General features: G+C 41.3%; 1 protein-coding gene across 3 annotated transcripts in view; it reads left to right on the top strand.

The window, feature by feature from the left end:
* The window catches only part of LOC119656739 (teneurin-a), a 769,843-nt gene that overhangs the window by 390,640 nt on the left and 352,401 nt on the right, over positions 1-26,802 (top strand). The gene's annotated exons all lie outside the window — the stretch shown is intronic.

The raw sequence follows: 26,802 nt of genomic DNA, 5'->3' as shown, positions 1-26,802 counted from the left end.
TCATGGGTTCCTTATAAAGTTGTGTGAATTCAATCAATGTAGTTTATGATGAACGGAAGTGCAACAACTTGGGTCAATCTACAGACGTCGTGAAATTTAAAAAAGTGGGTCTGATATTATTTTTGGATTAGTTTTGACTGTTTCAACAACACATTCGATTCGTATCGCCGAAGTATTATTGAGTCAATGAAAGTATCGGGCCCAAAATGATCCGGTGGCAAACTTCTTGATCTATGAAAACAGGGGTTAGCTTACCAGCCGCGCAAATTTTTTCCTTGAAATATGATGAACTTGAACTTAACGGCATTCGCCGAATGAGGCTTGTTTTGCGAAAAACTGCAGTTTCAATGTCGGCTTCTTCCGTGGTAGACTACTTCTCGTCAATGATGGGGTTACACTCGCGACCCTGACTTGAGGTCCAACCTTTAAGCTGATGACATGTTTGGAGATGTGTGTAACCCACCTAATAAGTGAAAATGAAACATCTATTGGAAAGAAAAACAAAAATATCTATAATCAAAATATGTTTGCATCCATTTCCATCTACAGCTCCTTATTTCTCATCCTAGAAATTTATGGACCCCAAACCCATTCATCAAGGCTATTTTCGACCTCCCCGTAATTTGAAAAAAAAATATTGTAAGTGCATGCCCCCTTGAAGAAAATAAATGGTGGTAATCGGAAGGATCCAAGTCTGGTGAAAGTGGCGATTAAGCTTGGTTCAAACTGATCATTTGCAGTTAATAACGATCAACATTTACTGTTTTGTCAGGTTTTAGTAGGTCACGATACAACACACCTATTTGATAGCACAGAACAAATAGCGTTTCCTCTAAAAACGACTAGGTCTCGCTAACCATGATGCTGGTTGTTCTCTGCCGCCCCACGATTTTTTTGCTTTAAGTTCTCCAAGCAAATACATTTCTCGTTATGATGACGGAAAATCATTCTATTGCAGCTGGAAAGCAGGATTCCTTATGTCTTCTTCCTGTTTTCCATTTGTCTGAGAGTCAGCTTGTGTGTTACTCACTTTCCCGATTTGTGGTCTTCCCCCATGGGTTGCAAACAAAGTGAAATAGTTGTCTCATTGACCTTCAGTATATCTGCCATTTGCTGCTGACACAAGGTGTCACTTTCGCTCAAAATGACCTCCAGTTCTGAGTCTTCAAATTTTGTCGGCATTCGCCCACGTTTTTCATTGCGGATTTCAAAGTCATCACTTTGGAAACTGCGAGACCAAACTATGAACTAAGATGCGGATAGAGCATAAATGCCATAAGTCTCGCAAAACATTCCGACTCCGCTGCACTTTTCTTCAGTAGGAAGCAAAAACCTCAATGCTGTCAGGCTTAAAATCGTACATTTTTTATAAAAATACTGAACTTTGTTGCAAACATTACCGAAAATATTTCATATGGAAATCCTTGCCATATTCCAAAGCAATTTCTATCTTATTTCCTAGCTATGCATTGGAGATACTCTACCTTCTATTATAACATAAATAATGAAACAGACTCGGAGGATTTTCGATCTGGGTGAATATTTTCATCGGCAAGGAAAAAGAAAAAAAATAGGCGACGTCTGACATTAGCAACGGACGAGTCAAAAAGAAAGTTAACTGATCTTATAGAGTCTTCCCATGCGACCTTTTTATTCATTACATCTGAATCTATTGTCACTAATAATAAAAATTCGCATTTTTCCGCCTGAAATGCGAATATCTCCGCGCGAGAAACCCCAAGACTAATTCCGTCTTCACCATCCTGTGCACATCCAGCTGGCCTAGTTTCTGGTTATCATCAGCAGATAAATACTCCTTCAAAACCCGACTTTTAGAGGTCTAAACCATACTACCCCCGCCAACTCCCTCCCCCCCTTTCTCTTTCTTGTTGTTAGCTCCAAAGGAAGTCTAATATGTTGTTTATTACTTAACGGAAATTCATATGCAACCATTTGTCGTTTTACCCAATCTGATGAGTCTGCAAGAGATGCATCTTGGGTGACTTCTGTCATGAAGCTTCACCGAAGATTATCTGGTTCCACAGACTCAGGAGTTTCCTCTGAGAGCATGAGGGGAACTCCTAAAGGATGTACTTTCAGGCCGGTTATTTGCGGTTAACTCTTTGGTGACAGTTCTATGAAGGTCCGAATACTACATGTAGAATCCCTTGAGGGCATAATATATGGAGTTGCGCTTGACAACTCGGCAGCCACATCTCTTCATTCATCTACACTCATTATAAATCGGTAGCACGGTTATAGCGACAGCAAAATTTAAAAGCAGAGTTTTTAACTGTCCTTAAATACAGGTACTCAAAGGTCGTGAGGAGACAGAGGGGGCAGCAATCCTGTCTGCTGAATCAACATCAAACTAGCCATAGGGAAATTTCCATGCGGTCGTACTGGAAAACGCTGTATTCACTGTGGCCATGATGCAGTAGGCGGATGTCTTGAGACTTCACACATCGGATAAAAGCAGCTCGACATAAGGCTGGTGGAACTGTTGACGTGTTATATTACAATACTATTGGGCTATATGTATTGAGTTCATTTAGTTCTATGAAACAAATCAAGGTTTGGTAGGAACATGCTGGACCCATAGCGTGATTAAAATTACAGGGTTCGAAAAGGAGTTGCTCTTGTGTTTACACAGAGCGCGCATATTGTTCCTTGGAGGACTTGTTCCTTCCACTGTACGTAGCGAAGGTGAGTTTTGACAAGTCTTGGATATCGTAAATGCGTAACCATCAATACACGCGCCGTATTCAAGCATGCAATTGGAGGACGGTTCTTTCGTTTACCGATGGACGGCATAAGCTGTTGGAGCTTGGAGTTGAGTTTCGAATCCAACAATTCCGTAAGGAACTGCACCGGCTTAAGAGGAGTCTGTAGCAACCGCATACCTCGGGATTGAACAGTGATGGAGGCATGTTTCGTATGTGCTCAACGGTGGAGTTGGACACAAGGTGGTAATGGTGTTAAATAAGTCAGAGTTGCACTCCCGGCGAAGGTCTCGTAAGGACGTTCCTTCGAGAAATCTTCCATGAGGCTTACCAGAAAAAACAAGATCTCTTTGGAGGGGAAGTTTGTCCGTAAAGCTTAGGCATTTTTGAGGCATTCGCAACTTCAAACTGTAAAAAAAATTCAAAAGATAGACTGGCTCCAGAATGGTCCGATGCGAGCCAGCATTTGACGTTAGACCATCCACTATCAAGTCTAGGGAGAAGTTTCCGTGGCCGTTGGAAAGAGGACCACGAGAACTTTAGCAGGCTTCCAAAGGTACGCTGCACCTTGTGGTCGACATGAAAAAAATATATTGTCGTTCTGAACTATATGCACCCAACGTTAGGCGGAAGGGACAACTACCCTGTATTTCATATGCAAATCTTAGACGAAAATTTGCAGGAAAGGCTTTCTTCTACAAGACGTCTTCAGATTGGTAAAAACCTGTGAAATCCTCTGGTAGAAGACCATTAAGTAGGTAATTTAAGGGCATATTATAATGGACCTAGTAAAAGAGCTACATCTAATCTCTCAATCTAACCTATCATTTTAACACATATGAACATCCGCCACATTTATATCCTTATTTAAACGCGTTATTTGAACTATTTCCCAACAGTGGACAAAAGTCTGTAGATATTTGCGAAGATGCCGTAATTCTCTCCTTTCTTCACATATTCCATTTATTATCATACACAAGAAAATCCGGATACAAGTGGATTATAAATGAATTTTTCTTATAGTACATGTCTGTTTGCAGATTCATATGATTGTAGCTTGAAATTGTGATATTAAATTCTAAAAACTCCAAATCAAAACATGCATCATTTAACAGTCCTGAATTATTAACCAAGCATGGAAAATGTCGCTTCCAACCCTTCAATTACTTGGCTCTACCACTGTCAGTCAATTTACAGTTCATGCTCTTATAAAATCGGGGCACAGTTAACACCTCCTCTTCTGAACTAGTACGCTTGATATAACCTTTCCCGTACGTTTAAAAAAAAACTCTCCCAATGCTATCATCACGACTACACCGATGAAGACGAACTCCCTTAAAAGTGGCGAAACTCTAAGCCGTTGTGTCGTTTCTTTACCACGTTTCTTACATTTTAACTGAGAAATCTATGGACCGCAGCAACGCGTAAAGCAACTCCCGAAAGAATGATTTGTAAAGCTTTTTGGCATAGAATAACGTTTCCATTCGCAACCCTTAGCAGAGATGAGGAGCTAAAAACTCTGTGCACAGCCATCCGTGGGAGAGTGTGATAAGGCTCGGAGTGGAGCGCTGTGGGAGCGCCGCTGTTGTGGGTGCAGCCGACATTTTCGTCTTTTTCGACCCCCTAATTTATAATTCATCTGGGTATTTCATTAGGTTTAATTCAAAACACTTTGGTGTTTTATGGGGTGGTTCATGTCTTGTGTATTATACGTAGTTGTAGGAAAATGTAGCGCTTTACGCTCCATAATAGGCCCTCTTAGCACTGGAGTAGGCATCATATTTTCAGCCGTCGCAGCATCCCACCCCACGCGTAACTTCTTACGGGCTTGTTAAATAGGGTTTGTGTTTATAATTCTGAAACACGAGTGATTTTATTGGGACGCGGCACTATATATATTCTTGATGGATTATTAAGGAAAAGTAAATCATTTTCGGGGAGGATCTAATGTTTTCAAATACTCTCGTTAGCAATCGCCGGGTAAGATGGTGGAGTGCCCGTGACTGCTGGAAGCGAAGGATAGTGTTACCAATTTACCAGCTGCAGAACTTCACCTCATTACTCGCTTTTACTTACGGTCTCAGATATAAGATTGTACAATAAAGCTACATAACGACGCCGATAAAGGGATATTGTTCAGAATAGATTGTATCTTTATGCGATATTTTGATTGCCATATAAAATTTCGCTATATAAAATTCATTCCTCTAATAAGTATTCGATAATGAGGTCTGCTTCGCCAGTCTCTCGGTCGCACAATGGAATGTCCTCGTTATAATGGCGTTGGTCGATAAATCCTCCTTCTCTAAGGAGTGATAGAGTGAATGCCTTTGCCCAAAAGACTTGCTTTTAGTATGGATGTACACATTTTTGAAATATTTTTCCATTAACCCGCTAACTTGACTTTCTCCCCATAAAGCGTATAAAATAAGTGGATCAATAAAACAATTCCTCCGTGAACCTGATTAACTAACGACAAGACGTTGGTAACCCCGCAGTGGAAATAATATGTTTAACCCTCGTGCAGAGCAATGTGTTTTATTGGCTTCTTTGTTACGGCTTCCTTTCGGCATTTATCAATTTGTTAGTGGTTTCGACAGTAATTAGAAAGAGGTGGGTACCCGAATGCTCAGACTCGAGATTCCGTATGAACAGAATCCTTTCAAGTTTAATGGTTGCTTTTGTTTTTGCGTAACTCGGTAACCGCTTCCAAAGAACGTATTCTCTATTGCACGGCGATGAACAGGTAACTTAAAAATACACCGCCAAAGTGAAGTGAAATTGGTTGTTAAAATTCTGCTCCGTTCTGGAGAAGGAAGTAATTACACAAGCCGAGCGAACAAAGCTCAAAAACGGAACCGATTTGTCACCGTGCACATCGAAAAGTGGTCGATTGGCTTATTGAAAGAAAAAGTACGAACTACTTGGAAGCAACTCCGGTGAATAAAGTAGAAGTACACGGGCAGAATATATTGCTTGAGGGTATTTATCGATAATGACTTTTGTGGTATCAGAAGAGTAAATGAATCCCTTAATGGATTGTATTCCCGGAAGGAGTCCACTATTCTAACCTCTTACTTCTTCGCTAATTCAGGAAAAATAGTGTGTACTTATATCGGTACTTATATAGTGTGTGTTTTGAGAGGACATCTGACATTTGAGGGGAAAAGGTACCAGCTTTTGAAAATGGTCAAGCATATATTATGAAATTTCCTCCTACTCTGCTTTCAAAGAAGTTCGTACCTTGAGTCGCATTCGATTCTCAGTCTGTGTTAGAAGTAATAGCAAAGATGGTACAAATTCAAATTTTCCCAGCAATTCCATTGAAACAGTGTGAAGAATTTATCCTTCCTTTCTTTAACTAGCGTATAATATATAAAACTACCTTAGATCCGCTCTTCTCCATTAGGCAGATTCAAAAAAATTTCAATCCTTAGTGAATGTCATGCATAATAACACATCATTGCCCTGGTTTCCTGTGTTAACTTAGATTCTTTTTCTTATTTTACCCTATTTCTTTTATTAATTTAAATTTAATTAGAAAAGTGAATATCCAGAATAAACTAGGTCGTGGTCATTTTAAAATGAGGAAACCGTTTCCTGTCCACCACATTTTTATGTGACGCTGTTACTTAGTTGTTACTAGTTGCTTGCTAGCTCTTTTTAGTTCCTTTTCTGTACAGGGAACGCTTCATTGTCGGGTCGGTTTTGTGGCTTGGTAATAAATAGTTTTCTGTATACGATTGGCGGTCCTACCCAACTTTCAACCTGGAGGCCCAGTTGGTGTATTCAAGCGAAGGAGACTCAACTTCAGGCTTTTCCGTCTGGAACTTTTCGTTAAGAAAGAACTCCCAGCGATCACCACGTAGAGGCGGAGCTAGGATTTGATAGTACTATAGAGCTGTTGGTGTTAGCTCAGCAGGCGTTTCCCAGGTTTTATACTTCATCGTGTGTACAGATCTCAGAATTGTGGACTCACATCGATTTAACAGATTAAGATTGGGCGATTTGGAAGAGCCTTATAGTTAAATCCCACATTGGCTGAAACGCCCGTTTAAACATACATATGCATTGTAATGACTCAATGGGTTTATGGTTGGTCAAACGAACATCCTGAGTGAAGAAGACGACCTAGATGGAAGAGCTATCCCAAATACCTAAAAAAAATTGGCTAAATTGACCATGAAGGTCGGTCCGCAAATTCTAAACTTCCATCGAAGTGTTCCAGCGACAAGTGCTTGTACGCCTCTGTGCTAGCCAGGCTCGGGAATGGGAAGGGATCCTTTGAACACTTCGATCCCTGAGGTGTAATTATGCAAAAATTCACGTGTCTTTGCCAGTTCGTGGATCCGCAACGGATCCTGAAAAAAACATACTTAAACAGACGTAGGGATTCGTGTGCACTTAACGATATAAGCACACACAAGTGAAAACTGGAAGAGAAAATAATAAAAAAAACCGCTCGACCGCGCACGTAGACCCATGATCGAAAGGGAGGATCTACGAGGGAGCACATTTTCGACCATTGTTCCTCCTGCCTCAAATGTTTAGTGAGAGGCGGCCTCCCACCCTTCCTCGACATCCTCAGGCTATTATTTTTGGACTATGTCCCTATCCTTAGTAGTATACCACAAGAGCTAATCGTTTGTTGTGTTTGTCTTGTAGACTTAAGGTCTTGTAGGTAATTGGCTTCCAGAAGTCTCTGGATCTACGGGCCTTTGCGGCCTTGTGCTGAAAGTTATTGCCGTCCGAGCTTCTGATAAGCATCCTTCCCTACCTTTATATTAAAGGGCTATCTCTTCGTTTCAGATTTTGGAAAATCTAATATTCTTTCTTCTCCGTAGGGATAATCCCTTTTATCAAGATGTATTCCCAGGTCATTTAATTGAGGTAGCAAAGTGAAGGTTAGTTGTGCAAACTTCTACTTGCTCGCCTCCATCTCCCAGTGAGCAGGCATTTCATTTGATTAATAAGACGCGCGTGCCATACGTTGCCTCTTCTTTCAAGTGCATTGCTAGTTTCTGACATAATGGACAGACAAATTGTGTGATTGTACATTGTGGATGTTGTTTCCTTGGACACTAAAAATCGAATAAACCTGTCGTTTTGCTAATGCCAGTCGGCCAGTAAGCATGCCAACTTGTTCACATACAGGCAAATTTGCTGGCTGAGATTGCCTTATACAATCCCTTACATTCAGAAAAGACTAACCTGAAGTTCCACTAGGTATGCTTAGAATTAAAATTTGGTTTCCTTTTCAGTGCAGTGCTGATCACCTTGCTTCCTACATGGTACTATAAACTTGTGGTGTACCATTGCTATCATGGGGGATAGCAACGTCTACTATATACGCGGGGCGGCCTGTCTTGTCCACTAACAGCACGTCATGCTTATTATGTGGTGGTGGTGATCACTTAGAACTTTACAATACCAATATATACTATAAACCGAACCATCGAGTACTGCTTGCGGCTCATACCGGTAAACAGGACATGTTCCCGTGCTCAGCCTATACTTATATGCAAGGTTTTGATGGATCACCTTACACACAGACAATATGCTTCTCCGCCATAACAATGTAACCAGAAATCAAATGGTTCAAAGTCTCTAGCGCTGAACCATATTTTCCGCACTGGTTGCTCTTCCTCTGAACTTTCACCACAAACTTTTTATAAGCTCTGATAACGACCACGCCATCCTGAACGTCCAACAAATGCAGACGGGAAAATGGCTGCAAGAGGCGTTTTTACTTTGCATTGCCTTCGACTTTCTTTCGTGTGTCCGGCCTTCGTTTGACTTCATCCCAGTCAAAGAATTAAAAGGTCGATCCTTCAAGCTATTAGGAGCCAGCTTGCAATTTGCCTTACAAACAGCACGTAAACTATATTTTTTTGCAAAACCATGCCTTCTAGTATCATTCAATAGGGGGTTCAATGCCATGCACAACTAAAGAAAGCACAATGAATCCGCTGGAAGATTCCTTTTTGTACACGGATGGGGTCTGAGGTGTTAGTACCCTGTGATGTCCTACACCTATCGCGTTGATAATGAGTTGCTCTGTTTCAGCCGGGCAGTGGAGAAGAGTGCCACGGTGAGTACTAAAACTGTTGCCTGCAGTGTGGTGTGTTGGTGTTGATGCCGCAGCCTCTGCCCCTATCGGTCATCAGTTTCCGCGATGCCCTCAAGTCGAACTTGCTTCCGGAAGATAGCTGGGATTTTATCGCCGCGAGTAATAACGCGATACTGATCTGCAACTCGCTGCACAATCACATGCGCGTGTTGCGGGAAACGCTCGACGAATCTCTGGTGCAACTGTTGTACCCGCCGCCGGCGTTGTTATCTCGTAGTCGAAGCGGATGATAACGAAGTTCATATTCTCAGTCCACTCGAGTCGAAAAAAATGCCTGCTGTATACTGGCTCGTTTTGGCCTTGTGTTTTCACTACATTAGCGAATCGAAACTGAACAATGTGCGAGTCCTGCCTATGGACAGGTAGCATGACTGGGACATCTGCTGATTTCGTTTGATTGTTCTAACTTGATGAATGACAACAATCCTCGTCAAATCATGAAAATTTCACATCCACATGACGTGAGCGGGATGAATTAGTTATCTGTCGATTTAAACCTCGGACGTTTTCATTAAAGATTTTTAGCTAAAGCTGTAAAGCCCTGTAAATTTTCGGAAGGATTGCCGCATTCGGCATCACACTCAACACCTTTATCCTTATACTAAAACATGAGGGGGTGTCAGAAACAAGCTGCCAGGTTTGAGATTGTTTGCCAAATCCGCAGATGTCACTTGTGTATCTTGGCTTGACTCTGGAGGACACAATGGAGAGCCTCTCGGTGGTTATAGTGTTCGTCGTGGCGGTCGTGATGTGATAGCGTCAGGTGGACGTCACAGGGGATGGTGTTTTAATCGCCGTTGGGCAGTGTATTACTCATCCCTATGAATTCCTAATTGCCTTAATATCCTTATATGGTCGCTCATGATCACGATTCACCTCTTGAAATCGATTTCCGTTGCAAGAAGCCCAAAATTTTATCTTAAAAACTTCCATAATTCCGACTTCTTAGCTCTGAATAATTTTCTAAAAGCAGTTTACTATGAAATGATAATTTTACAACGCACCGCGGAAAATTTATCAGGCAATTAAGTTGCTTGAGCATTTCATGCCTTCTTGAAAAGACTTCTTTCCTTTTCGCCCCCTCTCTGATCCAAGGCTACGAAAATATCCTATCCGGTTAACACACTCATCGAGCGAAACACAAGGCTCGACTAAAATTCAAACGCTCCAATAATGCTGAATATAGAGCCAACTTGATAACCCTACGTTCGACTATGAAATTCTAAGGCTTACTATATGGGAATTTAAACTTTTGTGGTTGTATATCTTCAATTCTTCGTCCCAATCCCTCTATTATCGCTAATGTGATCGGTTGCGGTCCCGATGATACCCATAATCTCATTCTACAAAAAAAGTAAGCAGAACGAAGGTAATTTTCTGGACATGTGATATGGGGGAAACTCGTATTATCCTTTAAGGCAAAAAGGTGGCTAGTCCAAAACTGCATGCCCTATATCCGTTCTTTTCTCCTTCTTCACAAGTAAACATTGCGTTTCGTCTCCTTTCGATCACCTTATTGTGAAAGAACAGCATGGGTTTGGTATGGATTTCCAGCAGCTATTCTCTCTTGGTTGAGGTCTTACTTAGATGGTGTCTTCTTCAATGGTTACATCCAATCTAGATTTTTTCCTCATTGTGGGCGCCTTAGGGCTCCATGCTCAACTCATTTCTGTCTTCATTCTGCGTTCAGTCAAATCATGATCCACTATATCGGTGGTACGTTCGGAGCAAGTTGCCACTAATGTGAGAAAATCCTACTTATGCTATTCACTAAAATCTCTCCTTTGAGGCCCGTTTATTATCTCGCTGGTCAGCCTTTTACGGTGATTACTTTTTACAAGGATTTCAGTGATTCAATCTTCATTATAGCGACTGATATGAACAATATATAACAAATTATATCCCATTATCCCGTTGTAGAAGAAACAACTAAATTGCTTGGCAAAGGTTGAATTTTCAAATCCATTCTCGCAGGGGGCTGGACATATATAGAAAGGAAGTAGGAGATCTCCCTTAAAAAATTATGGGTCCAAATTGAGATTTTTTTGATACCGTCATGGTAAAGTTTTAATTGTGAACTCTACCCCGTTAAGGAGAGAGGATAAAGAAGGAATTTAGTAGAAAGGAGAAGGTTCCGCCTGCAGGGATGGGGCTCGAACCCTTTCATTTTGATATGAAAATGGCCTTACTTTGCTGGGACATAACTAACATAAGGAGGGATGGCAGCTGCAATTATTTAAAGCGAGGGGGCCTTCCCCTTCCTATTGCGTATCCTCTCTTCTCTTCTTAATGCTTGGTTTTGGAAATTCCAACTTTACCACAATGATATTAGAAAAATCCACTTTGAGGGTCCATAACTTTTCAAAGGGAGGGGGGAAGGTGAAGAAGGGAGATCTTCCTTCATAAATTCCTCACCCCATCAGCGGATGGGGTTAAAAGTTCAACTTTTACCGAATGTTTTTATTTCTTTACAAAGTTTGGGCATGGGAATCTAACGAGTTATTATGCTTTCCCCATCCGCATTAATTGACAGAGCATTGCGATCGTCGGGTAATTTCTATTGTTGCGCATCGAAGTTTTCGCATATGGTATCACCTAACTGGATGTTCAGGGTTATAGGGGGCAAAAACTAGATCCGGGTTGAAATCATGCAGACTCCCAAATGCGATAATTCTTTCAAGTCTGTTAAAATTTCCCTACTCCACTTTCTCAGAGAACTCCGGACCTGCCGAAATTTTTACCACCACCTTTCATCACCCCCATCCGTCTGCCCTACACTCGGTGCCTCCACAACGCTAAACCCGCCTTCCTTGCTTTGTCCTAAGTGTGAAAATGCAGAAACTTCAATATCAACAACGAGTTGGGGTTATTTTCTGCCAAAGTACTCTCTGTGTTGTGAACGCCTTCTTCAACCGATTACTCAGAAGATACTGTATACATAAACGTATGGCCGATGTGATGAAAACTCTGGATTTCCAAAGTAAATCTCCACGGCAATCATTGGTAGTACCTGTTGCTCCTGACAATCCGACAAAGAAGTAGACACATTCGAGTATCAACAAACATGCACTCAGTAAGGTAAGCTTTCAGCGCTATTCGATATCTGGAACGACTAAAAACATGCCGCTGAAATTAATTGCCTGATTGAAATATTTCCGTAATGACGTATCTGCACTGTTTGAAATCTCTGAAACAGCAACGGAAATGCCATTTACCTGAGAAACACTTTACCAACAAACAAACAAAGTAAACCCGAAGCCAATATGAGTAAACAAATTTCCATCAGCTCACAATGTGATTAATGGCTCCTAATGACTTTAAGTCATTAATCTCCCAAATGTAAATCACTGGACATAAAATCGTGGGCTTTCTGCATATTTTCCCTAAGACACCAGGTCTTTTTCGGTAAGACTAATAAAACATTCTCAGAATATGTAAAGATCTTCTCGGTCCCCCTATCTGTATCGTAAAAAGTATTGACCGCCATTGCGTAAATTGATCGCCTTGCCATTAAACAAACCGCATATTAATTGAACCGGCCATGTGAATAAGATGAAATTTCTGCTTCTTAGAATTTCAAATCATTGCTATCCATCTTTTCTTTGATGCGCTCCTACAATACTGGTACATTGTGTTCGTGAGATGAACAAGAAGTGCTTCAGCTCATAGATACACTAATGCTTGAAGAATGCTGAATTGAGAAAATTTGGGGCTATTATGGTTGCAATGTGCCCCAAGTGTGGTGAAATATGATCATCATGGAGTTGAGAAGCAACCAAAGTACTTTCTTCATTAACTTCCTCTTCAAAACAAATAGCAACCCATAAATATTGGAGCGCTTGATGGAATCGAATCTGTTTTCGTGTTGCGCGAGTGTATTATTACAGCTGTAATCTTCTACAATGTTTATTGTTGGAATTTTCCGGGGTTTGGGCTCTAATATCTTTCGTTCTGCATTCTATCTTTATTGACTTTAAAAAGGTGAAAAATTGCTTCGATTTCGCGGTTAGTCAAAATTTCCGGCTGTAATTTACAAGTTTCCCTTCCAACGGGCTAATTTTCGAAACCATGGGAACCTGGAGTAGACATGGCAGCAGAGGATAAACACTGACCTACAAAGCTACAAGAAAGGATGTAAGCATCTGTGCATGGTCCCAATACCGCTATCGTAAATGTAGTAATTGCTAGTTTTGATTCCAGTGATTAGTTTTTAATATTTTGAATGCCTTCTTCGCTTTATGATTTCTTAAAATTCATGGACCCATCACACCACCTTTTAATTATGGTACATCACCTAATTTTTATAAGCCTAGTACCTGGTAGCAATCCCACCTCATTGCAATGATGTTCTGTGATATCGTTGTCTCGTTTTATTAGGAAGCCACCAAACGACGTGGAAATTTAGTGACATTCTTTCAGCAAAGCGCCCAAAGTTAATCAACCATTGGAATGATTGTTCCATGCGTGAATAGGAATCAATCAAAATGAGAGACGGAGCTGCGCATCCCCTTTCACCACACTGTGACCACCTTCTTCCGAATGTCGTGTACGCAACGAAATAAGCTCCGAAAAGATTTAATTAAAGAAATTTACGGCATCCTAATGTTCAAGATCTTGTCCCTGTTATTGCCCCTGTCATTCGTCTTCTGCAATGGCTCCACCGAACAGGAGGAGCATTCATCGCTCTAATCCCCCGAAATTGCTTCACTGTATGGATGCCGGCTGGCTATACTTTTGCTATTTTGCTTGGCGTTTAGCTCTTCTTCTTAAGCATTTGGGCTTTGGAATTATTCTGCTCATTCCGATTTTGTTGTTCTGGCTTCTGGTTTGTCGTGGCTTGCTTGCGGAGATTTTCGGGGTGTATGTGTATTGTCTGACGACGACTGGGACTATTTCTTCAAAGATCAGCACTAAATGTCGGTACATCATTGGGGAAAAACAACCGCAAAACAGCTTCATCTCCATCTGAAATCCGACTTTGGATTTTGGTTGTGAGCTGCAAAGACCGGAGACATTTTTGGTTTTTTGGGGAGTTGCCATGTGTTTTCACTGTGTTCTGAATTATCCCCTGACAATTCGTCCGCTCTCCTATTATTCCAAATGATTTTGGAGAGTCCTCCAGAAAGCACACTTATTAGAATTATTTTCCAGAAACTGCTGGCCTTGGCAAAAGTTAAAAAAGACATTTTCAACTTTTCTTCCAAATTCATTGCTGTTTTTTGGGTCGTTCATTCTTTGCAGAATTTCCGGTCATGAATTTGAAGGTTGAAAAGTTTGCATACTACAATGCAACTCCCTCACAAAATCTTATAGGGTACAAAAAGCTTGAGAAAATCTTATTCTGGGGTTCGACTCGCCAGTTGGCAGCACCAACCCCAAACACCAACCATGTAGAACATATTCTTAAAGATGTTACTCTATCTCAAAGAAGACTTGTACAACCATTGCCTTCATAAGACCAACTAAGCCCCAGCAAGAGTATGGACCAAGAAGCTGATCCAGAACAGGACTGAAAGCGGATAAATGCTCAGATAATTTGTTAGATACAACCAAATACAACTATGCCATTCAGTTTTGATGGCCGTCGAATCTTCTTGGCTTGCCAGTGATGCAATGTGAATGGAAAGGGTATGGAAATATCTAAAAAGAGCACGATAGAGTTGAATTCAAATTCAACTAAATTCAACATCAGAATCGAAGCGGATGCTGTTAATTTAAGATTTAGAGAGCGCTCCTAAGGGACCATAATAATGTGTGTTACGTTTTTCCCTGCTGGCGGTTCCCAGCGTTGCAGCATCGACGGAGCAATCACGCCCCGAGAATGGCCATTGCCACCGTTTTCGTCGTCAATTAGAGCTGAGAATATGTGGCATATAATAAAGTAGTGAATGGGTTCTTTGATACATTTATAGGAATTCGGGGAGACTTTGGATAGGCAAGCCGTTGACATATTTCCCGAGTGTGCGGTTCCTTTGGCTCGTAACGATGATGAGGTGATGTTTTGAAGGAAAGCGGAAATATGCGTACTTCTCATGATGCCTAATTAATAGTGATGCGTACATGCATGCACCGAAACGGTGAACATGCAGCAGAGTTCAAAGTACCAATGTATCATGTATGGTTAAATTTAAACAGGGTAATTTGACAAGGACATGGGAGAGTGATGCTCCCGGTTTTGTATCTGCAGCCACCAACCTGAAAGTGAAGGTAATAAATTGGAGTTATTATGAAAGACATATTTTTTTTAATTACTCTTGCACCGTTTTCGATTGGCGGCGATAATTGCGGTGAACCCAATTTTTATTCAACCCCAACATTTACACTTTGATGACGCCCACATGCTGCTTGAAAGAGACGAATTGAATATTTTCATTGAAGAGAAATAAAAAACCGTAGGAAAATCTTCGGAGAATTAAATATATTTCTTCTCTCAAGGCGTAACGAGAGAGTCCTTATCGGGAAAAAACTTTTTTATCATTTCTTTGAAGTATGTCCTTTCTCCTCGAATTCCCCAAAAAAAAGTTTCCAAGAAAAATGGATAAACCTTTACTAGAAGGAAAAGTATTTTGATATAATAAAAAACATCGTGGCCAGGCAAATATTCTTTCTGATTTGACTATAAATATTTTTGAATTTATTTCATGAACGAGGCTGAGAAATTGGCTGATACTTCCGAGAAAAATGGAAAAGTTTATGATATTTTCTGGCATGTTACCCATTTGCTCGTAGGAGGTGAACTCAATTAGTAGTAAAACCCGAAAAGATTTACAAAGCTAAAGAGTAAAAATATGAGTTGATAAAAAAGGACCCTCAGTTGGGTCAACAGACTGTGTAACATTCTATACTAATTCGGGCAATATAATTCTCGGAGTTTGGATTTGATTCATTCCTCAATTTAATAGAGTACATTTTGGGCTGTTTTCTTTAGAATATAGTTCTTCGTGATTATGAAATGTCTAAATGGTTAGCATATAGTCAAATGAGGCGTTCAATGCCAAATGGATCATTTTGGTATGAAATTCTAATTGAAGGTCGTGCCATTAATAGTCCCGACTATTCGACTTCGTCATATTTTCCATTTTGTATTGGAAGTTTGCTTCAGCGCACTGGATTTACATAAATCCAGCTACCGCAACATTTAAATTTAGCAATTATGAAGGATTTGATTGTAAGGGACCTTCGAAAAATTTGGTGTTAACTCTGGCATCCGTTCTTATGGGAAGCTAGCTAACGTTGCTATCGAATACTGGGGATAGCAGCATGAGCCAAAGCCTGATTACAGCTTCTGATCCCGAATTGGGAAATTGAATCCTGTTTTGCTTAAACATCTGGGACCTGACTCCTCTCTACGCCATAGCCCAAATGAGTTCCATCGCATCTACATACTCTTGATACATGGTTACTGTGGTATTGAAGGAAATGAAATCTCTTCGGGGATCAGGTTCTAACAGAGGGGCTATAATCATCAGGCGTTCCACTTTTGGTATAAATGCGTGTATTTTTAATATTCTACAAAAAGAGAGTTGATCTTCGGAGCTGTTCTTAAGGGCCGTATCCATCTGTAGATGTATCGTTGGTTCCAGCACCAGGGTGTCGATATTCAGGGTGGTCCTTCAGAGCCGACTCCTTCAGATTTGTCGCCAAAAGTCGTTGTCGATGGCTGCCGCGTGGTGGTATAAGTGGTAGAGCGTAAATGCTGTTGGACACACAAAACTTTTCCAGACAGAACCTAATACGCATACTGCAAAGTGTATTCTTTCGAAAAGCAGGAAGACTTGCAGAGGTATTGTGGGTATTCTGACCAGCCATACTCACTAGCTAGACATATGTTAAAATTAGGAATTTTACTAGATAATAAGTGTTCCTCCTCAAATGAGGGAGCGCGATCTACGGAGCATTTTTTATGTGAATGTCTCGTCTATGGACGCATCAGACAGCTCCTTGGCACTGGTATGCTCCAGTTGCAATGGGTAGCATCACATCGACTAACATATCCTGCATAAATGAATCCACGATAATCCGTTAGTCGAGAAGTCAAGTACACTAGGCACCACGGTCCGAGTGTTCAGAGGCTATAATAACCACCACAAACACACATATCTACATATAGAGTTCAAACGATCTCTATATTCCTGAACAAATTTTTGGAGTAATCAAATGATTACATAATGCTCTTGAGGCGGCTTGGCATTCGCGACACGGCTAACCTTCAGTTGTCTGTGAATTACTCAGGTTGTCGCTCTTGCGATCGCATACACTTCAACTTAACATACTGTTGTAGATTGGCACAAGGAAAAAACCCACCGCCCTGGATGGTTTTTTCTGTTAGAACCGAACAAACATATTGCATACTGTCGAAAGCTACAAAACTAGAACTGAAGATATGTATAAAATAGGAATTCGATAAGGTAATACATGTCCATCCCGTAACCAGGAATTGGTATCCATGGAATATTAATTATGTGAGTGCTGCGTCTATGGCGCATTTTTAACTTATGCTAATGGAAATCCTGCGATACATAAATGAATTCAAGATATTCTCGCTCCATCCATCAACACACCCACGCAGAAAAGTTTTTGACTTTTGGGAAATACAGTAAATCTCCATTCGCTAAGTCCATGTCTTTCAATTTAAGTCGGTCTTCTACAATCATCATCATCATCATCACCAACGGCGCAACAACCGGTATCGGGTCTAGGCCTGCCTTAACAAGGAACTCCAGACATCCCGGTTTTGCGCCGAGGTCCACCAATTCGATATCCCTAAAAGCTGTCTGGCGTCCTGATCTACGCCATCGCTCCATCTTAAGCAGGGTCTGCCTCGTCTTCTTTTTCTACCATAGATATTGCCCTTATAGACTTTCCAAGCCTGATCATCCTCATCCATATGGATAAAGTGACATCGTAACCTATTGAGCTGGATTTTATCGCTCATAGATTTCGTCGTTATGTAAGCTACGGAATCGTCCATCCTCATGTAGAGAGTTCGCAATTCTTCTTGCTAAGAACCCAAATCTTCGAGGAATACATAAGGACTGGCAAGATCATTGTCTTGTAGAGTAAGAGCTTTGACCCTGTGGTGAGACGTTTCGAGCGGAACGGTTTTTGTAAGCTGAAATAGGCTCTGTTGCCTGACAACAACCGTGCGCGGATTTCATCGTCGTAGCTGTTATCGGTTGTGATTTTCGACCCTAGATAGGAGAAATTGTCAACGATCTCAAAGTTGTATTCTCCTACCCTTATTCTTCTTGCCCTTCGGGGCTGACTTTGCCACCATATACTTTGTCTTGCCTTCATTGATGTACAGCCCAAGATCTCGCGCCGCCTGCTCGATCTGGATGAAGGTAGTTTGTACATCTCAGGTGGTTCTTCCCATGATGGCGATATCGTCAGCGTAGGCCAGTAGTTGGGTGGACTTGAAGGGGATCGTACATTTTGCATTTACCTTAGCATCGCGAATCACTTTCTCGAGGGCCAGGTTAAAGAGGACGCATGATAGCGCATCCCCTTGTCGTAGACCGTTGTCTTCTACCATCAAGCGCAAACTTCAGGCCAATTTTTGGAAATGAATTTGGACATGTTTTGACTTTCTACAAATATTTTTGCAAAATATAATTTTGCGCGTTTCTCGTCTCCACTCTTGCAAAATGGACAAAAACGCTTTGTTGAAGGTCGTTATTGCTAAGTGGGTAGCAATTTCTATTTGCTTGCCCGAATGTAATTTTTTTCTGGAGCTAAAAGCCAAATACAGCTTCTGAGGGATTCGTTATTTTAAATGTATGCACCCAAGTATCTCCCTAATCAGTCGACAGATTCTCGTATCTTGATTTTATAAACTATGCAAACGTATGGATGAGAATTCTGTCATGCTGAAAACTTGCAAAAGTCCCTTTTTAGAGGGAGGTAGGGTAGTTGAATGTATTTACGCACAGAATGTTGGACTCCCGCAACAGTACGCCATCAGACTACCAACTAAACACCTCCCCCTCGTCAGGGAGCTAGCCTGGAACCATTTATCACGTTATTCCGGACTTGTCTCCGACCTCTCCCGCCTTGCGGAGCCTTCAAAACAAGAAATTCCTTTCACCAAACGGGAGGGGTGAGGAGGAAGGGAACTGTCAGTTCAAGAACCCCCTGTCATCCGGACCCTCCACCGCTCGAGCTCTATCTCCTTTGCAACAAGAAGAACCCGAACGTAATGGGCACTACGACTCCACTTGTTAACACTGGTCAACATCTCCTCGACAATCTTGTCTAGAAGAAGACGTCGTCTGCTAGACGTAGGCATCCAATATTTGCCATTAGCTGATTTAAGGCTGAAACTGCAGTTGAATCCTTGTCCGATGCTGCTTTGACTTCTTCGAAAAAGCTCATGTTTGAGTCAAGAGTCAGTCCAACGTTCTTTGCGTTGGCTTTGACTCGATTATCGATTCGCCGGTGGATATGGGACGAAGGGTCAGAATTCTCTTTTTAGTCACGGTGACTACTTCGGTTTTTCCAATGCAAGGTTGAAACTATGACTGGTCATCCATCCGTTTACCCGTCGCACCAATGTGCCAAGTCGACTTTGCGCCTGATCGACAGTGCATCCAGCAACAAGCGCCACAACATCATCTGTGTAACTAACCAGGCGCGACTCTTCTGGCATGTCAAGTTTAAGCAGACTATCATAGGAAGCGTTCCCGTGGTTCGGCTCTAGGATGGATCCCTGCGCTACCCTCGAAGTGATTTCCATCCTCCTCTGACCTTTTAGCGTTTTATAGAGCAAGGGGCGATTCCTCAGATGATCCCTCAATATTCGTAAGAGATAATTCGACATGTGTAAAGTATAGTGTGCCTAGAAGCGAGTCTACTTCTGACGAGCTTTTATAGCATTTTCCCAACGGTGTCGAACATACAAAGTGGTCGGTATGAAAACGGCAACTCAGGGTCGCCTTTCCTTCTGCCGATCAGCGGTAGCCTCGCCACCTTCCAACGAGAAGGGAAAATTGATGAAATGAATGCGCTGAACAGTAGGTCTGGCCGATCTTGCAACACAAGTTTGTATACCTCTGCTGGGATGCCATCGGGTACTGGCACCTTCTTGTTTTTCATAAAGAGAACTGCCTCTTCCAACTCTTTTATAGAGAAAAGTAGGAAGTCCTCGGCGCTCTCTGTACTGCCGTCATCAACCAGTACGGGGCTCACATGGAATAGTGTCCGTACGATGCGATCCATCTGTTTGGCTTTAAGTTAACTGGGTCATCTTTTGATCCACGGGGCGGAACACTCTTATGCCATTAAATGCTCGAATAGACCGCAGGTGTTCATATTCTCCCTCCGAAATACCCCAGGGTTGCTGCCCCGTCTTCCTCACCGCCGCTTCTGAGTACCATCTGCACGGGGTGGAAATTCATCCCGGCGCTCGCTACGCTGCATTTCCTGAGTTTTTTCTCTGTACTAGAGTTCAAGTCTATCCAGGTCGCCCACACTCGTAACGCCAATAGGCGGGCTGTTTAAGATGCCTCTCGTCCCATTGAGAAGATAGTTTTACCACAGCTGAATTACGGCCGTGTCACGAAACCGGGCCATGTTGAGTTAGGACCATCTAGGCTCCCTACGAGTAAGTGCAGACGAAGTACGTAGGTGAAGAGACTAATCCCTTGTTTCATGTATTTAGATGACAATTTGTAAGTTTACTGCTTATCTAGTTGTGGTGAGGCTGATGGTTATGCTACCTTTAGGGAGATTCTCCTGCACTGCATCGGGCTACTCATAATAAGCCCCTTCTCATGAGTAGCGAAGGTCTCTGCTGGTACCTAGCACTGCATGTTCTTCATTCTCGACCAGAATTTCACAATCGATATGCACTGGACATCAGGACGCGTCTTGCGGATGTAGTAACTACTAATCCGAATCATGCTTGCCTTCCACAGTGCAGGTGGCACAATGTCTTGACAGGGAAGAGGGTGTTTCTCGCAATCTTACCATTTTACCTCACTAAATCCTAGAAAATCCAGGTAATACCATTAAAATTCTCGCTTAAGTAGGAGGAAGCGTTCTGTAGAGCCTCAAAACAGTTGTTGAGATCGTAGCCAAAAAATCCAAATCCGAGGCATGGTAGCCGTTGTTGAGTACAGCAAAGCAAGGAATACTGGCCTACGAGGTAGCCATTATTGAACCAGTTGCTGAGGTATTGTCGCATCTGCATGCACTTGTTGATGACGTGACTAATGTCGTTGGGTTTTTCAAGATAGGTTAGGAGCATCTCATTTTATCTTGTCCTTGATTTTTGCACCACATATAAATGCATATCGGCGCCTTTGTCTACCAAGAACCGTATTTTTGTCTTTTTGTTGAATATAAACAAGCGATGTGAAGAAAATGGAACGAAGTCAGTTGCGTTTCGTGCACTTTATTGCTTTAAGCCCCCGGTGGTACTATATATCCTGAAGATGAAGGCTTTTGGACCTGAACTGTATAAAATCGGTACCAAACGTGCTAACAGTTTCGCCGTCATGAATTCGCCAAGTGAATTTGTTTTTTAATCGCGTATCCCTTCCCTTGCCGTTGGTTAGACAAGTATTAAGATTAGCTTCGTTAGGAGTGTTTCTGCAGTCACAATCGCATCCTATAAACTTGCTGGCATTACAAATTTAATGAAGCCAGTTCACAAAACCATAAGTAGAACGTATGTAATTTATTGGTCTTCATTACTGCTTAAAAGATCCTTTTAAATTTGTCCTCCGAAGATAGTCTTTTTTTTTTTTTTTTTTCGAGTAGGGTAGGTGAATGCGTTTACGCACAGAGTGTTGGACTCCCGCAAAAGCACGCTGGCGGACTACCAACTAAACACCTCCCTGTCATCAGAGAACTAGCCTGGAACCGTTTGACACATTACTTCGGGCTAGCCCTCCCGCTCTCCCGGCTTTGGGAGCCTTCAAGTCAGGGAATTCCTTTCACCAACGGGAGGGGAGGGGAGGAAGGGAGTTGTTAGTTCAGGGAACCCCTTACCGTCCGATCCCTCTGCCGGTCGAGTTCAATCTTCTTCGTAGTAAGAAGAGCCCGAATATAATGCGCAATACGATTCCAGCTGCCAGCAGCAGTATAGCCGTAATTTTGGAAAATTGGGCTCAACTCGTGTTGCCCACACTTGAAGCTCCTAAACTGCAGCTTTCCTGCTACTCCTAATGTTCGAAATTTCTCAACGGCGTAGGTAGTATTGGGGATGTAAATGGGACTTAAACATAAAATGCTGTCACCTAAATACTCTTTAAAGGGAAGCAAGTCTCCCTTCATTGCGAATCAGCAGCGGAATCACTGATTCCGATTGTCGTTCCAAACAAATTTTATCGCACTTTTACACCAGTTGGATATTAACCTACATCCGTCAAATTTCATTTTAAACACTTGCCTTTCCCAGCCCAGCACAAAAGTTTTGGATGTACTAGTGGCTTCCATTCGTGACAAAAGTACCTTACTGCATACATTGTTAAGGTACAGCCGTTTGCATTTAAGGCCCCCCGAAAAAATTATGAGGGATAAGAACTTTGGAAGTAACAAGCACATCGTGTCGCCCAAATGTCAAATTTCCTGTCCTGCCGTGTATGTTAAAGTTTCGTTATTTTTCACCGTCCTTTTTCAATGCCGGGCTTAAACACTAAAGGAGAGCAAATTGCAGAAATTATTTTCGCGAAGTAGTCAGAAAGTTTTCTTGTTCGGGGAAAGAGAATGTAAAACTTTCTTAAATACATGCATGGAGTTTATTCGTCCTGGTAGTCGTCGCTGTCGTTATCGTCCCAAAAAGAAACCAACCTACATTGAGCCAGTTTCAGGAGCACTTCTGGCAGGAATTTTTGTTGTAGCGCGTCATGCTCGTACAATGGTAGTTGTTGGCTGCCGTGATGGAAAAACAGCGGCGGCGCTGGAAAGAGCTTGGCAATTGGTATTCATAAATTCAATAAATTATTGCCGTTCATTGTTCCCTGGGGGATGTCGACAGAACGAAATAGAACAGGCTTCCGATATACAGTTTGTGTCGATAGAAGTATTCTTGGAGTCAGTATAATCATTTCTTAGTGGCGACTCTCGATTAGTAATGAGTCGGAATATTTTCCAAGCCAAATAGCAGTTTATTAGTGAAACATTAAAACTACCTATTTCGCAGTTCGCAATAAAAATGCGAGACTGACTTTTAACTAGAATCTCCTGAAATACGTTTCCCTATAGTCCACTAATTCGGCATTCGAATGACAGCAATATTGAAACTAAAACTGCTTCGTTATCCCGTCAAAACCCTTCTGGTCACATACTGTACACAACAGGATACGTTTTTCGCCTTTCAACCATTTCTAACAGCATCACGAGAACGCTAGCGTTGCATACAGACAACATGTTAGCAACGAAGCCAAGTAGGTTGATGGCTATATTCTGGCAAAAATATTGCCTGTTCTGAGCCTTGGTGGTGGCATTGGATAGGCACTAATGTTTTGCTAAATCGCTCTGAGACGTATTAAATGCAAATTTTCTCGAAAATTTTCATTATGTATGAGCTCGACCGCTTTTATTCCCTACTCGGAATGTTTTTTTCTTCGCTCTGTTACTATTGTATGTCAAATGTAGCCTCGCGTATGTCAAAAGACTGAATTCACTGAGCCAGCTATGGTTGTTAACTATGGGGTTTCGCTTTTTCGGGATTTTAACATTTTTTCGCAATTTATTGTATTTACATATGGAAATCGAAAATCGAAGAGTCCTGAAAAAAAGGAGAGAAACTGGTGAACAAATTTTAGACAGGTAATTGGAGTTTAAATTGTAAAGGTCATGGGGGGAGGAAAAATGGAATGAAAAGTAGTAAGTTTGCATTAGCTCTTTTTTCTCTCTCTAAGTCTAATCCTGTAAGCGCAAAAAGCAAATTTGCATCTTTGCATCAGGTGGTCACAGAATCCTGGAAATAAAACGCTGCTCCTTCAGCAGTGATGATTATTCTGAGTGAGACGATAAGTTGTTCTTATTATTCCTAACTCATTATCCATTCATTACTATGCATACTTCCATTTTAGTGCTTCATCATATTTTGGAAAATTTCGATAACAAGATGCAACGCTGAATGGAAAAAGGAAAGTATATTGGCATTGCCCACACCAGTCATTCGAAAAGGTTAATGTTTTGCTCTAGGCAAGGTTTTCTATGAATAGAAATTCCGGAAGTTTCACATACAAAAACAATCTTGGGAAAGAAAGTTCCAAAGCAAAACGTGATTTCTTAAAAACCCTCCAACGGTGGATCGGTGCTAAATTAGCATATGCAGTGCTGCGAAAAATCATCATTTAGCTAACTTCACACAGAATGAAGAATAACAATTTAGTCAACATTTTCAGCCCGATCTGATCAAGAGTAACTAAAGAGATGAAATTCTATGAAATATGCGAGCCTCTTCCACGAAACATTTATTTTTATCCATGGTAGAAAAAGAGGATCAAATTTTTTGTTCGTTAAAAATCTACTTCTGTTATGAGGACATTGTTTTAAGGGTAGTATCTGTTTTCTGTTCAAGTGTGCATACAAAAGCTCTCTTTGGTCAACACTTTTCAAAGCCTGTTAAGTCCTCGCCTCAAAATTCAACCCGCAAGATTTAGCTAATTCCATATGCAGGTTTGTTTCAGCGAATTCTTTTTAGTTTTGTCTAAATTGAGGTGTGAGGCTTAGGAATTCACTCTGCTTGCCACCAACTTGTGACTAAAATGGATAGAACATTAGTTGGATAGCAATCTGCATATTTTGACATTTTTTCTAATTAAGCTTCATATGGATTACTCTGGTCAAAGAGTAGCTGGGAGTTTTTTTTGAAATTGAGTGAGCCCTAAGTCCGGCCCCACTTGATGCCCCAACGCGCCAGAAATAACGGAAACCGTGTCTGCCCACTAGACTCAACAAAACTATCTGAACACTCAGTATGTTCAAATGCGCTGCAATTCCCTATTCGATTGCTGAATGGAGATTGCGCAAAAAGGGTGAAAGACATAGCCCTTGCATTGGCTTAAGACTTGCGAAGTATCTTCTTATCTGATTTTCCATTCAACAAAATTACCGCAACAAGTAGCGGGCAGAAATATTAAATTTAAAATGGAACACGTCATGGATGCCATCAGAGATTATCTCAAGCGCCTGAGTACGGCAAAATCACTGCGATGACGATTAAAAATCTTCTACGCTGGTCGCACTGAATTACTTTCCTAGTTATTTGAAATATCTATAACCCTAGGCACCTGCTTCATTTTAAACAGTATGTCTGCTGCCAGATTTGTCAAAATTCTTCCAAAAATTGCTTTTATCTAAAATTAAAAGAAAGTTTAGATTCCGTGAAAAGCACGAAATAATTGATCATTTGTACCGAATAGCGAATGCAATACGAAATACTATTGAAAAGAAAAGAACTTTCAGCGACATTCTCTGACATAGCGCAGGAATTTCGCAAGGTTGAAGAATCCAAACCTGCATGGAGTTTTACCATCACTCCTTTCAGGTCAATGATTCAGAGTCATAATTTGGAATGTTAAGACATCGGAACTGAAATTCCCGATGAAAGCGTGCTCGGTCCCATTTTGCATTATACACGTCACACTTACATTATTACAAATATTTGATTGCTTCCTGATATCCGCAACAACAGCACGAGCAAGTCGAAAGGTGATTTTAGGATGGAAGGATAACAGTGATTGAACAAAAAAGCCATCACCTCACTATCATCATCATCATCATCAACGCCGCAACAAATAGTCTAGTCTTGCCTAATAAGCAACGCTATACATCGCGGCTTTGCACTGAGATCCCCTAATTCGTCCGGTCTAGCAAGATAAAGGAGAATATCTTATAGATTGTACTCAACGAGGTGAGACCTTTATAATAGTTGCACTGCATGATACCTCAAGCCGTTCATCAAAATACTAAACTCATGCCTATAATATGGCCTTGGTGGTTCTGAGCGTAAGGGCGACAAAAATGTTGCGTTGGATTAGTAATGTAACGCGCCATGATCACGTGAAATGAGGATATCCGCGATAAATATGGTGTTGCACCGATCGTGGATCGTGGATCGTGGATCGAGAAAGATGTCTTCAATGGTATGGTCATGTAACTTGCACTAACAAGAATTGACTTGCCAAGATTGGTCGGAACATCGAGATCGAAAAAAAATGACCAAAAGGCCGGGTGGCAACGCTGGCTTGATACGCTGGACGGTTATCAAGACGAGCCGACTTCGTTTCTGAAAGAGACAAAGGCTGAAGAAGAAGTCTCGACGGGATGAACATTGAGTATATATAGCTTCATCCTGCTGATTTATTGATAACATTTACACTCGGAAAAAAACACGTTCAAACATAAGTGATCCTCATAATAAAAATTTAGAAACCTTTAAACGGTATATTGAGACTACGCGTACACAAATAATAACAAGGACCAGAAAATATCACTGACTAACACAACCAGAGATCAAAACTAAGTCTGAAATACACCACCACCACCACTTTTTCTCTTGGAAGCGATAATTTAACCAATTTGAAATTACGACATTCAGCCATAAGAAAGTGCCGGAATGTCAAACTTCTACAGCGAGCATAATCGAAGATACTAAGAAAGTCAACTTATGCAAACTGCCCCATTAAAAATGGAAACGTCCATTAAGAGCTGAAAGTGCCTGTGCTAGAGAACCAGTGCAAAGAAAATATTTGCTAAAATGAAAATCTTATCCTGACATATTAGCCTGCGTTATATGCGAGTTAAAACGCACTGTATTCTGTAAGCTAGAATCAGTACCATAAGATTTTAAATTTTTTGCTGGGTTCTTCAGGCAAAGTCAATAAATAATATTGTTGGTCATCATATAAAGATACTAATTGATTCTTGAAGTGTTAGTATACTCCTTTGACAACTATATGAAGGGATTGCAGAATACATGCTTTCCATAAC

The sequence above is a fragment of the Hermetia illucens genome, chromosome 5 (genome assembly GCF_905115235.1).
Source record: "Hermetia illucens chromosome 5, iHerIll2.2.curated.20191125, whole genome shotgun sequence".
In the NCBI taxonomy this organism is placed as follows: Eukaryota; Metazoa; Arthropoda; class Insecta; order Diptera; family Stratiomyidae; genus Hermetia; species Hermetia illucens.
The sequence above is the reverse complement of the archived record's forward strand: the minus strand, read 5'-3'. Positions and strand labels throughout refer to the sequence as shown.